The 14,471-nt window shown below is 32.1% G+C and overlaps 1 long non-coding RNA gene across 6 annotated transcripts; it reads right to left on the bottom strand.

Moving 5' to 3' along the window:
• Window positions 1–4,165: 4,165 nt before the first annotated feature.
• Window positions 4,166–9,873, bottom strand: LOC110725589. Of its 6 annotated transcripts, none has more exons than XR_002512194.1 (9): window positions 9,525–9,873; window positions 9,265–9,333; window positions 8,531–8,677; window positions 7,371–8,379; window positions 6,259–6,323; window positions 5,960–6,042; window positions 5,784–5,861; window positions 5,560–5,647; window positions 4,166–4,717 (listed from the first exon to the last, which is right to left on the bottom strand). It is a non-coding gene; the product is annotated as an uncharacterized LOC110725589 (long non-coding RNA). The 6 variants fall into 6 exon arrangements; XR_002512193.1 differs by lacking the exon at window positions 9,265–9,333 and having other exon boundaries at window positions 7,371–7,494; window positions 8,066–8,379; window positions 9,525–9,872; XR_002512195.1 differs by lacking the exon at window positions 9,265–9,333 and having other exon boundaries at window positions 7,371–7,457; window positions 8,066–8,379; window positions 9,525–9,872.
• Window positions 9,874–14,471: the final 4,598 nt, after the last annotated feature.

The raw sequence follows: 14,471 nt of genomic DNA, 5'->3' as shown, positions 1-14,471 counted from the left end.
GGAGAAGGACCATGATCGTATCTCAACGCTTACGGTTTTTAGTCCGATATTTGCGGATACTTTGAGAGTAAGGAAAATGAGTAAGGGATCCACACTCTCAAAGTGTTTTTAGTAGAGATTGAACACCCAACCTCAAGCTTGGTAGTTTGACCCCATGATAGTCATTTGAAATCGAAGGAGTAATGCAATACCAAGTACATACAAATTATATTATACACAGTATATTCCTAAGTATGTACAAGTATAAGTTTTATGTATGACCTAAATTCACTCGGCCACTAGACATTAGACACACAAGCAAATCAAGTGGAAGAAATACAACTCATTAGCTCTAAATTAAATTGACCTACGGAAGAAGCAATCAGACATGATTTGATGAACAGCCGTTGTCTTTGTTTTATTCTTTCCTTTCTTTTTCATCCTTTTTTTTTTTTTTTTTGGGTGGTCACACTCTTATATTTGATATGATTGGTCTATTTTTACCTTTAGAAAGTCTAAGTAATATTGTATTTTGACTTTCACAATTTCTAATAATTTTATTAATAACCTCATTAAAAAAAAAATAATGTTATTAGTACTAATATTGAGATATTGTTGTACTATTGACTATTGAAACGTTAAGTGAACATTAGTAAGGTGGTGTTTAAGTAAAAGTATGGTAAATGAGTATGTATCATTACCCTTACAATAATTCTCCACAAATACAATATTTAATCTTAAATAATATTTATATAATCGGTGTCTTGTATAATGTCTCAACTTATAAATCGATCACATGTATATATAGCACAACATGAAGTCATATTTGTGCAATGAGGGTGCATACAACCATGCAATGTATACATACTTTTGAACGCTCGGTGTGTTTAAAATGATATATACCTATGTATAGACACTGATGACATACAAGTAGCTAAACAATATTCATACAATGAATTAGATACATAGTTAATGTGAAAAGAGGACTATTAGGAATTTAGGGTTACAATTCGATCATTTTCCACACTTTGTTATAATCTAACTCTTACCACACCTTTAATGTATTTTGTTTATATTGAATCAGCCCTACACAAGGTGACCAATTAATGTGACAATGATCACATCTCTACATGTCTTTTATATGAAAGCTAAGATAGAATAATATTGATAAGCAAAAATCATCAATATCATATAGCTAGCTTCAAATTGATAGAAATGACAACATCTTTTTATTTGTAATTACTTGGCTAACACCATCTTATCATTTAACTTTTAAAGACGAATTTAACTAGTATAAACAAACAACTAATTTTACCGAACAATGAAACAGCCCTGACAAAACATGCAATCAAGAAAGGATGTTCAACCATTGTTGTGACAACAAATATAATACAGTACATTCCATTTTAGGCAATAAAATATAGAATAGCTGGCAAAATCTGAGAATTTGCTCAATTCCATGCAATTATATTATTGTTGGTGAATCAATAGTAGCAACCCCCCCAAGAAATTCAACCCACATACTATACACGAAATCAAATCATGGCCAAAAATGAGATGATAGGCCTTCTTAATTGTTTTTTGTCTTCTATATTGTCTTATGATCTGTACTGTTTATTACCTCTTGCCATAATATACTAGCTAGGCTGGCAGTAAATCAAATGGCTCATAATTCTCTTTGGTTAAATAATCTTTGGCTCCTACACCTTCTTATCATTTATTGGTGGTTCTCCTCCATCCTTGATCTTTGCTTGTTACCCCCGCCATTATTGTATGTGGCTAGATCTATCAATTCGGTCAACAGGCCGATTTGGATCATTTGGGTCGAGTGGTTTGGCTCGTTTGGGTCATTACAAATATGATAAATGGTCAATTAAATTGGGTCAATTTTGGATTGTTTGGGTCAGGTCAGGTTTTCTCTCAATATTTTAGGTTTGTAATCATTTCAAATGGGATTGGGTCAGGAATTGACAGGTCTGTATATGGTGGTACTAGAAACACTGTCGATTAAGTGGATTCAAATATCATTGATAAGTGGGTTTGTTAAAAGAAGGATCGATGAATTCGGTACTAAATGATCAATTTTCATCGATTATATAAATTTTTGGGAGTGTGTTCTCCGATGTCAAAATTAAATACGAAGTAATTGTTATATTAGACATCTTGAACTGTACTTTATATATTGTTCACATATGAATTATTTTGCCCATCACCAATTGTTTTAGGATGCAACCACTTAGGCGTGTAACTACGACCCACACTCTCCTCCTTTGCTTGATCTTACCCATTTAATCTTCTCTTAAAATTTTACAATAGAACATTATTGAATATATAGATCTTGAATATTAAGATTGTTTTGCTTGTTTTCAAGTAAAAAATAAATAAAAATACAATAATATAACAAAAATTATGTCTAAACACCAACATAGAAATTATTAGAAAGATTTTATGTACCCCGAATTGCATTTTGCGAAAGCACATGGCACATGGACAAGGAGATCAAATGGGAGCTTTCATATATGGTGGCATCGTAGAAGATGACAAGCATAAGATAAGATTAGCAATTTTTTGATTGCTATATATGATAATAATGTATCCAATATAACGCTTGAAGTGTTACTTTCTTGCTTCGTGACTATTCTAATTTTGACTTTTGAGTACACGTATTCGTGTAATTACATACTTCGTATAAATAATCAACGTATACATGGCGTATGTATATTGGTATATACTAACTAGATTAGTTGGATAAGTTTTAGGAATTGTGTATGTATATGATCGATGTATGTATTTGATGCGGCTCTACGTACTTGCATTGTTGTAGTTTTCTATTGACCAAAATTCAGTTCGATTATCATCATTATTCACCTATTTTACTTTAACATTCGACTACCCTCATCTTCCATTGTTTCTACAAATCTACAATACCATACATTAATCTTGATGCGTGTTATGTACTTTCTATATTGATTAATCATTTATTTATGCCAATAAAATTTGGCCTACAAAGATATAACAATGTCCTATATATAAACAAAAATGAAACGTACAAACTTAAAATAGCTCATGCATTATATGATTATATTAGTTTGGTGAACCTTTATTATGCATCTGAATGTAGGGGTGAGCATGGACGGATACCCGTACCGTTAGCACTAACGATTCAGGTACCCGATAACAAAAATCAATTAATGTGAAATTCATAAACCGAACCAATAAGTTTGGGTACCCAGACTTCATGTGCCCAACTTTTCAGATCGGTTATCGGGTACCCAATAAGCTGTCCAATAATGATAATAAACTTAATAATGTAGTTATTATGATATCATTTAACACTAATTAATAATAATATAACATATTCTTGACTAAATTATTAATAATATTACATTGATATTATAAAGTGATTATGAAATAAAGTAAGAGTTTACATTTTAAAATATAGATTTAAGTAGGGGTAAAAAAACAAAAAAAAAAAAAAATGTTTATCAAATCGGATCGGGTAACCATTAATTTTAAAATGATACCCAATAACCATACCCTATAACAAATTATCAAAACGGATACCCGAACTGTTATGGTTATCGGATCGGGTACCCTAATTTTCGAAATGGTTACGAATCGGGTGTTCGAGTAGTTTTGCTCAGCCAACTGAATGTATATAGACACAAGTCATTGGTTTGATTACCCAAATCGAGTACAAGTGTTAGCTGTGAATGAAAGGGGTAGATATGTTTAATAAGGGGCAACGGTAAAGATACATCTTCCACTGATTATTCATAAGTCCTGATATTATGAGTAAGTTGTTTAGTTTTAATTCGTACAAATTTATGTAATATGTATATTCAATCTATATTTCCACATCAATCCTACGAAAATAAATTAGAAGTGTATTGTCTTAATACTCTAATAGGCAATATATATTCTACATCATCTTTACCCTCAAATATTTTGTAATGCACTCTATTGTGGAGACTGGAGATTGACCTTGCAACTTTGTATGCACTCTTTGTATCACAATTAGAAAAACTTAACCAAAACACATTTACAATAATAACAGTACAATATCAGAAAAACCTAACAATAACATCATAATAATAACAGCCATGACAGCAACAACAACAGCGGGTACTAAAGTAACAGCAGCAACGAAATGAATAACAGTAGCAGCGGCAAAGATAACAGTATATAGCAGCAACAAGAATAACAAATGTAATTAGTTAAATATTTAGAAATCGTAAGTGTCAAAAGAATGCAAAAAGGAATATCGTTATACATTCACTAATGCTGCTATGTTCGTGTTTTGATAGTATGTTTTCTTTATGCTTAGCAATATTATCTAATACATCGTACCACAGATTGTCATTTTTCGTCCTTGCTCTTTTTTAAAAAAAAACAAAAATAAAATGAAATCTCCAGCCAGACTATATTCCTCAGACTGTTAAGTGTCTAGGAGTACAGCCAGAAGGTCATTTATACTCCAAAATCTCCAACCAACGAGGTGGATCCATGACCACATAAGCACGAAACTATGAGAGTTGATAGTGGAGTGAAAGGATCATATACCTTGTCTAAAAATTCTTGCAGATGCTTGATACAGCCCATATAAAACTGGTCTTCCGCACACACACTAACAACCTTAGCATCAACACAAGGGCCATCAAATTGAAGAGGACTTGGATTTCTGTAGATATCTTCCATCAACAACCTAGAAGCATTCTGTCTCAAAACAGTCAAAAGACTGCAAAGGAGAAGACAAAATAAATTGAGATCACAATTCACAACTGATTTTGCCACATATACAGGGTGCAGAAAATCCTATTATTTGTAATGCATGCTAAAAATCAAATATAGTATATAACCACTCATTCCATATTCAATAATAGGTTATTTGTAATGTATGCTAAAAATCAATTATAACTACTCTGTTATACAAATTAACATTCATTAGTGCATTACCCCTCTAATTAACCCTATTTCAGTTATAGAAAGAGAGCTATAAGCAGCTTTCATTTAAAGCGATTATTTCCTTCCATACTCAACAATAAGGAGAACAAAATACCGGGTGATTCACAAAGTTGTATTGACAGGATCAACAATCTAATAATCACACAGAGTACTCAATCAGCTAAACTCCCCCACTAAACCTGAAAATTTTGAAAGAACTTGTGAATATTTACATGAAATTTTCAGAAAACACTTTCAAGCAAACTTCGCATCGTAAACTCTGCTGCTAACCTTAATTTGATATTTTGTTTTGTATATTCTTGAAATAAACAACATCAACTCAATAACTCAAACTAATAGTTCCACACAATAGTATAAACTTACATCAATTCAAGAAATTAAACTAATAGTTGCAGACAATTCATAAAATCACATCAATTCAAGAGCTCAGACTAACAGTTCTAGACAATAGCATAAGAACACATCAATTCAAGAACTCAAACTAATAGTTCCAGACAATAGCGTAAGCTCACATCAATTCGAGAACTCAAACTAATAGTTCCGGACAAGCATAATAAGATCACATCCAATACAAGAACTCAAACTAATAGTTCTAAACAATAGCAAAGCACATACCGCTCTCAAGATGATTCCCTGAATGGCTCAGCATTCTAACTCTTAAGTCCATTGCCATTCTCAGGCACACCAAAATGAAAGACCTAATCTAAACCAAGAAAGAAGAAGAAAGAAAATGAGCATCCTGATAAAAAGCTGAAGGACTTTATTCACCTTATGATTTTTATTCCTGAATTTTCAATTAAAGAGTGCAAACAAGCAAAAGCATTGAAGACATTATTCACCTTATGATTCGTTTTTAAAAATCAAAGGCACTCTCTAATTTGCTCTGCTTTCGTAATAGGCTTAACTGGCAAAATACTCTGCAATTCGTATATAAATACATCACAATAAAGGCAAGTTCTAAAGTTATAGTCTTACAGATTAACTTAACAACTATGTCCATCTTAACAAAATCCACCTTTTTCTCCTCAACAATGGGTTCAGAAGGTTTGCAGCAGCAGGATCTTCTGGAGGCAACCCAAGTTTGCATCTTCGTTCAGCCTGTGAAACGAAGGGGAAAAATATCAGGTTACCACTGGTCCTCAATATTCAACTAATTTTCAGGCCACAAACTTTAAGATGGCAATCAGAGGGGTAAACAGAGAGTACAGTAAAAAGTTGCTGAGATAATTAAGCTTGAAATCTTGCAATCAGGACCTTCTGGTCTAATTAAAGTAATCGTAAAGGTATACAACAAGGTAGAAAAGATATTACAACCTTATCTTTTTTTGAATTTTTTCACACTTGGCCTCAAGAAGTTCCTTTCCAATTCAAATCCTTTCCTACAGATTCCAAACAATTGTTAGAAGTACAACATTGAATGAATTAATTACTCGCTTTGCTACAACTTGTATACTCTGGTTTTCAAGATATGGTAAAATAACAATTTACATTTTAGGAATTATCAAACTTAACTATAAGATAATTTCCTATTTTTTGCATGAAAACGCTTAACATAGCATTAAATTAACTCTGATGAAAGAATGTATACAAGAACCAAAAGAGAAAAAATGCTCTGGACCATCAATATTATGCATTGTAGTTAAAAAGCTAATACTTGGACATAGACAAATCTCTACACATAGACATCCCTCCCAAATACATACAAACCAACATAAAAATGATGCTATAAATCACTTTGATACATGTACCCAAGCAGCAACTTCAGGTCTACTCTCCAAACCCAGATAATTCCACATTTACATAATCGGGTAATACGGAAGCTACAGATTTGGTAAACTATGCACACCCTAGATCCCAGAATACTTCTTTATATGACCCAACTTATATCTTACATACAAATGCTAGTTATGCTACCCTTTGTAAGTAAATATTTCTAATTTCTAATAATGTTAAGGCAACGTATAAATTAACTATTTGGGTGATAATACCGATGTAACACTTAAGTGAGAAGCAGAAGAACAAAAGAGCTCAGGACATGGAAAACAAAAGGTGAAGGGAGAGTGCATTTTTTAACTTTGTTATTCGAAAGAATTATTAGTTGTTTAACAGCAGTTCCAAGAAATCTTCACTAGTCATCCCTTGCTTTATATTAGTTGTTTAACAGCAGTTCCAAGAACCAAAGCATAAATCAATAGCCCTAAGACAAATTGTTTTGCATAACTGGGCAGTCACACTCCATGGAGGTCCAAGGCAAGCAAAACTTCAATAGACTCAATTTAAGCACGTATATTGACAAAGAAAAAGCAATTGAAACAAGTCTAAATACTGTAAGTGTAACAAATATGATGTCTAAATTCCAATTAAAAAAAAATATTGCTGAAGCCAAAAAAAAATACCGCATAAAACAAAAGCACAGTATTAATCACCTGCATCCACATCTTTGACGCTTCGACACAAGCTTTTAGGCTATCATCATAGTCCTCCAAAGAACCCTTGACGACTTCAGCAATTGGCTGAATCAACACCTCGAGGGGCATATGCAGAAAGTCACTATAGATAAGCTACAGTAACTTATTAATCATTTTTTAGGGGTTAAGGAAATATGTTTTTATTATGTTAGTAAAACATTATAGTCAAAGTTAATAAATAAATAGTGAGAAAAAGTCCAACGTCCCACTTACTCTAGGATGGATATCCACAACAACACCAAAGGGACCATAAACCATTGTCAAAAAAATTAATCAATAACTTTTTTTAAAGGAAATAATCAATACTTAAACCAACAACAATTATTTATTTATTTTTTTTAAAAAAAAAAACAATTTATTGTAGTTCCATACCTAGTCAATTACATTTGAACAATCAAATATCGATCCATCATGATAAAGTTACAAATTGAACAATCAATTCCATTATCCTTACTTAAACAGCAACATGAATCAAGAAAAAAAAAATCCAAGCAAACAAAATTTGAATTCCATCATCACTATCACAAAAATCGATTCACCTATCATACTCATTCAAATAATATTAAAGCTGCAAGGGAAAAAAGTCAGATTAAAGAGCATAAAATTAATTTATAACCAAGAATAAGATTATTTAAAGGTAACTCTCACTTTACCAGGAATAAGATTATTCAAGGGTAACTCTAGCACTAGTTGATGATGCCTTTCCAATCAACGAATTTAAAATAATTATACGTTCTTTAGGATTGAACTCTTTCTCAACGAATATCCAATTCCAAGGTTCCACATTAATATATCCTTTTGATGTTTTGGTAATCACCATACTATCCAACATGAAAACACTTTGCAACAAGTAGATAGCAACTGGTATCCACTTTGTATGGAAATTAGTCAGCTTAACCTCCTTCAGATTCTTGTGGACATATGGAATCGGAAGTTCAGAGCTCTGACGGCCAGGAGAATTTGGAAACTAGAAAAAAAAAAAAAAAAAAAAAAAAAAAAAAAAAAAACTAAATGTCAAAATTACACCACATGAATAGTTGTAAACTAAATTTGTCAATCAATTTTATAAAATCATAAATTTAAATAAATGTAATATAAAGGGAGTTTGTCATATTTACCCTCATCTCAAGCTTTTCCAAAAGCGGAAAGGATTTAAGAAGGCACGGGAAAGCCGACACTATACTGCCATCATCATTCGCACTGGAGATGAATAGTTTCAAAACTGAGTGAAATGTTTTGTGTGGGCTAGACGGTAATTCATTAACCTGAAAAAGAAGAAATTCTAGTAAATCAGACAATTATAAAAACTAGATATTAATAAAATATACAACGAGATGAATCCAACAAATCCACTTAACCATATAATATCTTATAGATTAACGGGAAATAATAGTCAAAGTTATCAAAGTTTGACTCAAATATTAGCAATGGGGCAAACAAATAGGAACAGAGGAGTACATCAGTATATGTTAGCCAACACAAGCATATATTCATAAATTCCACCACGCACCGGAGGTTTCTAGAGTAATGTTAGTTAGATGAAGTGTAGTTAAGTTTCTTGGTACAATAAAATCATTCTCAAGCTTCAATCTAAACGCAGTTCTCGTAAATAAGATGCAACCCTTTACAATGGGGCTGGAAATAACCTCTCCACCTATCTATACATATAAACTGCAGGGTGAGACTGTGTAGACCTGTATTCGCAGCAGCAAAATTGATCCAGCGATCAACATCATATCCACATTCGTATTCTAAAATTAAAATTGATCCAGCAGCAAAATCTAAACTTGTATGTTTTTATGAAATTAAAATTATGGAGGTCTCATAGAATATATATAACAAAATAAATAACCTTGCAAGAGTGTTTTCGATTGGTAGCACGATAACTCCTCCATAGGAAGGTAATATCCACATTCGTATTCTAAAAGCAAAACATCAATATTAAATCCTTGTAAAACCCTAAATCATTGAATTTATAACAGTAATGAGTAATACCTATAACATTGATCATAACTATAATGTAAAATTAGGTGAGTTGTTTGGTGAAATCGCGTAAATTGGGTATAGAAATTACCATTTAAATAAAAATCATGAAATAGAAATTGCAATTACCTGAGAAAAAATCATGGAGAATTCTTCGAGAGTGACGGGTTGGGCTGAAGGTTGTAGTCGTCGTGACGGAGAAGATGGTGGCGGCACTCGGGTGGGTCTGATGGGTAATGGCGGTATTCGGGTAGTCGGCTCTCACAGTCACACTTGACAGAGAAGAGGAACACATTGGAGTTTTTTTGTTTTTTTTTTTTTTTTTTTGAAATTTTGCAAAAAAAACCACCTTTTAAATCTTGTTTTTTTTGCAAATAACCACCTTTTATAAAAAATGTTGCACAAGACCACCAATTTTAAAAATTTTGTTGCAAATTACCATTTTTTTAGCCAAATTTATCAATTGTTTTACCTTGAATTGGTGGTAAGTTGCAACAAAAATTTTAAAATTGGTGGTTTTTTGCAACATTTTTTTTAAAAGGTGGTTAAATGCAAAAAAACAAGATTTAAAAGGTGGTTTTTTTGCAAAATTTTCTTTTTTTTTACTTTCAGTTTATTTACTCCTCGTATTAAGTCATGGAATTAATGATACGAGGGTAGAATTTGTTATATACACCCGCATAATCGCATATATCGAAAAGTAGGTTAAAATATCTATTGACTATTACTAAAACAAAATATGTTGACATCATTAAAGGACACTTGTCAATTTCTTATAAAATATTTTCCCGCCAAAACTATTTATGACATTATCATTTTTTTCTATTTTTTTTCTCCTAAGTTTTAAAACTAAACAATTACAATATTTCTTTCAAAATTAATAAATAAGTTACACTTTTCGAATAAAGAATATTGACAGCGTTTTTAAACAAAAAAAAAATTATTTGATACGTGCAACGCATGGGATTAACCTAGTAAAGTATATAAAAGATATGCAGAAATATTTCATTTGGGTATATATGGAATATGTGTCAAATTGGAAAGAAAATCTCATAAGGTGTAAATAGCTTACTTAAAGACTTTTGCAAAATAAAGTATAAAAAATAAATAAATAAAATATTGAAAAAAGGTGGGAATTTTTTTTGCAGGGTAATGACAAGTGTCATTGGATAAATGACATTCGCTTTTAGTATAAGCTAATAGAATGGATATATAGATTCGGGTAATTTGCTCATATAATAAACGAGTAAAATTTGCAAAATTTAATGAGCAAATTATCCGAGTGTACAGAACAGGATCTTGAGAGGCCACTTTAGTCAATCACGCTGATTGACGAAGTCACGAAACATCGTAAATCAATCCCTGGTATGGGCTTGCTTTGCAATATAATACATTTTTTATTAATTTAAAAAAGAGAGAGAGAGAGAGAGAGAGAGAGAGAGAGAGATCTAACATCACTATTTAGTAGGGGGCTTCGAGCTCTCCGTAGAGGTGATCATAAATTTGGGTCTGGCCTTAACATCAAATTTCATGTCCAACCCCGTTCAAAAGTGGCGGGCTTGTCGGGCCAAAACGGGTTTTAGAGCTTTTTCGGGTAGGACTTGAGTTTTTAACTAAAAAAAAAGTGTTATTTTGGCTTTGCCCAAATTAATGCCAAATAAGCCATGTTTTCGCAATTGGTATTACATGCACCAGGCCCAATCTGCGCCGCCTAGCCCAAAGGTATCTACGCTCAATAGAAAAAAGCCCAACCATTTTTATTTTTTTTTTTCACCATTGAATTTTGATATTCTCTTTATTATTTGAAAATCTAAATTAAAACTACTCCGTATTAACAACCATTTTCGATTTTAATCTCTCCTTTTTTTTTTTGGATATTATTTTTTGTTTTCCTCATTAACAATTTTGATTCTTTTTTTTTACCTCTAAATTACTGGAAGCTCTAAAATTTTCAACAAAAAATGGGAAAAACTCTACTTTCTCTATCCACTGTAATATAAAGTATCCTGTATTTTGTGAAAAAGTGAAAAATTGCTTTCTTTTTTTTTGAGCTTTTTAACCAATTTTGGTGTATTGTGTAATAAAATTAGCAAATCTGATGTTAATCGTTCCATATCCCTCATATTTTTGTTCATATATTTCCTGTTTGATGTTCATATAAGTTGTCTTTTATGTCCAAAATATATGTGTTGTATGAAACAATAATTTGTGTATAAATTTTATCAAGTATTTGGTATGAATAATAATTTATTTGGATGTTGTGTATTTCCTCTTTTGTTGTTTAATATTTATTTATAGACGAACTACTGAACACCTTAAAGAAACTTTTGAATATCCCCCAAAAGCCCCAATAAATTTAGGATAAGCCCCCAAAATTTTCTGATAAGCCACTAGAAACACTGAACCAACCTAAAAATCTCTAAACTCCCTAGAAAAATTTCTGAACCCCAATTACAAACCACAGAACACCCTTCAAAAACATTTTAACCACCTTCAAAAACCTTTAAACTCTAACCACAAACCACTGAACACCTTACCAAAATCTATGAACCCCCCCCCCTACAAAAACTTCTGAACCCCAACCACAAACAACTGAACAACCTACAAAAACTTTTGAACTCCAACCACAAACTACTAAACTGAAGGAGTTGTGTATTCGATAAGTGCAATTACTAGATATATCAAGGATCACTATTATGGAGATAATAAGTTCGTTCTCTTGGGGCGTCATCATCTGTTGCTAGACTATGAGAGATAATCTTTGGACTAGTCAAATTGTCCAAAGCTCGCTAGAATGGATCCTATGAGGTCACACACAAGGGTATTGGGTTAAGCAAGTTAGAGACCTATTAATGGGCATCATGAGCAATTAACTAATCATGAAATTGATTGGGCTAGCATAGTTAGATTAGAATTAAGTTTTGGGCTTTTGACATGGGCTCTTATTTAGAGATGAGATCTATAAATAATATCCATGCCTAGGGTTGCAAGCAAGCAATCATAATTCACACACAGTGTATTTTGACATCAAGGCAACCAATCCCAAAACCCTAATTCCTCTCTCTATCTCACGGCTATCTCTCTCCTCCTCTCATCCGTACGGCCGGCCACCCTTGGTGGCGTGTGTGGTGATTCATGGTGGTTCGTTTCTCGCTCTTCTCCGTAAAAGGTCAATTGAAGGGTTCAATTGCAACTAACTAGCATTAGTGGAGGTCTTAATCTGTGCCTGTGGACCAAGTAGAGGAATCACGCTTGGGGTTCTTTATCTTCCATTGTTCTTGCTCGATCGCACGTGGAATCACGTTTCAAAGGTACGATTATATGTTCTTTATGTGTTATGCATTAGATCTTGGGATTAGGTACTGTATGAATATGATTCATGTTTTTCCGCTACGTAGTACCTATAAACTCCAACATAAACACCCTACAAAAACCTCTAAACCCCCTGCAAAAATTTTTGAGCCCCAACCACAAACCACTGAATACCCTACAAAAACTTCTGAACCCTAACCACAAACCACTGAACACCCTATAAAAAATTATGAACTCTAACCACAAACCACTAAACACCCTATAAAAACTTTTGAACCCCAACCACAAACCACTAAACACCCTACAAAAACCTCTGAACCCCCTACAAAAACTTCTGAATCCCAATCACAAACCACTGAACACCCTACAACCCCGTATTAAAACTTCTGAACCCCAACCACGAGCCACTGAATACCCTACAAAAATCTCTGTTTTCCTACAAAAAATTCTGAACCCCAACCACAAACTACTAAACATCCTTCAAAAACTTCTGCACGTGAAAATACTGCTCCGAATGTTGCTCAGCCTTTAGAATTTCCTTACAAACAACTTCATATGTTATAAATGTTATAAACAAAACAATTCATAATAACCATTACTGGAGTTGAAAAATAAAACAACAAAGTTCAAATATAGGAAAAAAATGTTCATAATTACGTTTACAATTATTTTCTAAAAAGCATATATACATACTCAGAGATTTATGTAAAACAAAAAGGTTCATTAAAGTAACCTAAATGTTCATAAAAAATAGAAACAGTGTTCATTAACAATTTTGATAATATATACAATAAAAAGTGCGTTACTCGAATTATATGAACAAAATGTTCAAAAACATGATATAAACAAATTATATTCGATCATAAAATACAAATTAAAACATCAATTCACCAATTAAATAATAAATGAAACTGAAAATCATCAAAAAAAAACAATTACAATCAAGAATCAAATTCAACACACACTTTCAGTAGCTTAATTAACATTAAATATTAAATTAATCAATTGAATAATATATATGAATATCTTTGAAATTCAACACATAAATTCTGCACTAAGTAATCATATGAACTGAATGTTTAGAATCATATTAAACGAATTCTGCAGTAAGTAATCAAAATCTAATCACTAATTTCAGCAACTTAATTAAAATTAATCAAACATTTGATCAATTCATCAATTAATCAATTGAATAATATGAAATTAAAACTAATTAAACCTAAAAATTATACGATCAATTCAAATCATCACTCAAAAATCAATAACAAAATGAAAAATCAATAACTAGCATCAACAACAAAAACCTAATTAGTGATAATTATCAAATAAAATAAGAAATCTAACAGTGTCGAGGTTGGCGATGAACAAATTCAATAAGGAAACAGAGGAATCAACGATGGAGAAAATTTGAGAGGAGAGAAAATTGAGGAGAGAGAAAATCGAGGAGAGAGAAATTATGGATGATGATTAAAAAAAGAAGGAGAGAATTGAAGAGAGGGAATTGAGAAATTAGGAAATAATTGAAAGAGGGAAGATCGGTGAAATTAAATAGTAGAAGAAGAACATTGAGAATTTGAAAGAAGAAATTAAAACTACAACTAGCAAACACGTAACGTTAATCTAATGGTGAACCACATAGAGTAAGGTGGACCATGGTCCACCTTATAATTGGGTCAAATCGGGCCAGACTAGCGGACAGGGACATTGAATAATGATTCAGTTTGGGTTGGCCCGAGACAAAAAAATACAACCCACTTCTCGGGC

The sequence above is a fragment of the Chenopodium quinoa genome, unplaced genomic scaffold (assembly GCF_001683475.1).
Source record: "Chenopodium quinoa cultivar QQ74 unplaced genomic scaffold, ASM168347v1, whole genome shotgun sequence".
In the NCBI taxonomy this organism is placed as follows: Eukaryota; Viridiplantae; Streptophyta; class Magnoliopsida; order Caryophyllales; family Amaranthaceae; genus Chenopodium; species Chenopodium quinoa.
The sequence above is the reverse complement of the archived record's forward strand: the minus strand, read 5'-3'. Positions and strand labels throughout refer to the sequence as shown.